Source organism: Arachis duranensis, chromosome 4 (genome assembly GCF_000817695.3).
Source record: "Arachis duranensis cultivar V14167 chromosome 4, aradu.V14167.gnm2.J7QH, whole genome shotgun sequence".
Classification (NCBI taxonomy): domain Eukaryota; kingdom Viridiplantae; phylum Streptophyta; class Magnoliopsida; order Fabales; family Fabaceae; genus Arachis; species Arachis duranensis.
Genome location: NC_029775.3, coordinates 9731722 through 9734277, shown reverse-complemented (window position 1 = coordinate 9734277; position 2556 = coordinate 9731722).

The window sequence follows — 2556 nt, the reverse complement described above, 5'->3', positions numbered from 1 at the left end:
CCAGTTTTAGTATATTAAGTAGATAGATAGAATAGACGTTAATTCATATATAGTATATAAATAAATTTAATTAGAATAAATAATAATTTATTTATTTTATTTTAGACTTTATAAATGAAAAGACTAATTCACTAATATAACGAATTATAATTAATGTAGTATAATTAATTAAGTAATATAAATTATAATAAATTATATTAAGAAAAGAAATATTTAAATATCTAATCAAATTAATTAATTGATATAATTAAGTCAGTGTAATAAATTGTATTGAATGAGTTAAAACAATTAAATCGAGAAACACTCTCCGAAGCATGCCACGTCAGCTTCATCATTAAGTACAGACATCCGATTTTTATATAATAGAATAGATATTTAATTTATAAATTAATATATGTACAGGTGCGAATAAAAAGAATAGGTAAGTGACAGCAGCGGTAAACAAAATCAAAAGAATATATTTAAATGGTTAAATCTAATATTAATGATTAAAAATATTATATATACAAAAAAATAGTTACAAAATTAATCATTATGTATTATGTATATTTAATTTATATATACTCATTTATATAATATTTCAACTAAATAATCGAGCAACAGATAATCAAATTTAGCATAGTAGAATAATTAAACCTGTTGTAATAGAATAATAATTTTTTTATAGTGGAAAATAAGAATTTTTTAAGAAATATCAAATGCATATTTTTTATACAATGATTATTTGGTGGATACTATACAAAACATGATTGTAATAATAAATATGAGTATTTTTTATTACAACATAATATGTCTTATTTTAATTATACATATAACTAAGATCATGTTAGTTTGGAAACATTTTTAAATTTTTTTACTTAATTTCTCTTTTTTTTTTTGGTCATCTCTCGTTCAACTAATAAAATTATTATAGAAAAATAATACAAATAAAATTACAAAATTATAAAAAATTGTTATTTACTTAGAACATATATATTTAATTAGTGGATTTTTTTTTTCTTGAGTTAACTATATGTTGGTTACAAAGTATATCAGTGACCACTAATGCCTATGTTAACTTATTAGTATACTAATAAGTTAGCCTTTAAATTTTAAAGACTAACTTATTAGTATATTAATTATTGATGTGGCCCAAATTCATTTTTTTAATTTTTTTTTAATCAAAGGTAAGGTAATTTTATTTCCAAAACAAATAAAATCAACCGTCCATATTTAGACTAAGCAAAGGGCAGAATTTGATCTTAGTTAAGATAAGATTGTTAACATGTTACACGCTAAAACTAAAAAGTTATGAGTTTAATTTTTGAAATTAACAATTCTTTTTATAAATTGTAAAGTAGAAGTAGTTGTAGCATATATTATATGAAATTTAGATTTTTAAAAATAAAAAAAGTTGATAAAATAATAAAATAAATATTTAATTACTTTTTATTAATATTATTAGTTAATATTTTGAATTAATATCTTATTTTTATACAGTTAAAATTTTAAAATTATTAATATTTAAAGTTGGTCAAATATTAAAAAAAATAATAAATTTTATTTATCATATATGATTGCTCTAATATTAATAAGTACCTACCTATGATAACTTTTTTTGACCCATCTTCTTCGTGGTATCCATCTGAAACGTAAATGATGAAGTTAAATACATCAATAAAAAATATAACTACTAAAATTAATTATTAATCTAAAATATAGGTTAGAATACAAAATATATATTAAAATAATTAAATATATATAAATACATAAAAAAATATAGATAGACCATTTAAATCAGTCAATTTTTAAATAATTTTCAATTAATAAATATTAATTTTATTTTTTTAAATTAAGATTTCATTAATCAATAATTAAACCAAATTTAAAAATCAAGATTCATAATCGTGCCTCCATCATTACTATGTGACCGAGTCCTTTTTCCTTCTTTCAAACGTAAATCCGAGCACCCTTCTTCCAAATGTGAAAGGATTCATAACCGCGCCTGTATTATTCTATATTCACTATCCATAATTTCGGTGAAACTATTGAGCAGTCTTCCACCCCCAAACGTGAACCCAAACATTCTTCCCCAGACGCGAACCACAACAAAATTCAGACTGCTCGACTGTATATGCCACCTCAACCTGTCCCAAACACCTGCCATGACGCAACTGGAAGTAGATCCCGACACAATCCGTTAAAAGACACATCTATGAGACATCCAACAGGAGACACCTTCGTTAGAATACATGACCCACACACAAATTCATTAACAAAACACACCTATATTAGAAGACAATTCCATAGAAGTTACATTCAATAAACACATCCAAAAAAAACACCTCTATTAAAAGACATGACTCACACAAGACACATCTAAAAAAGATACTCCCGGTCAGAGATGAATTTAGAAGGGGCGAATAGTGGCCTCCACCCCCAAAATTTTAAGAACCTATATTTAATTATGAGATATATATTTAAAAAATAAAAAATATTATGTAATTTAATAATTTTATATGTATTATTTTTTACTATGTGATAAATTTATGTTTTAATTGTTTAATTTACTAATAT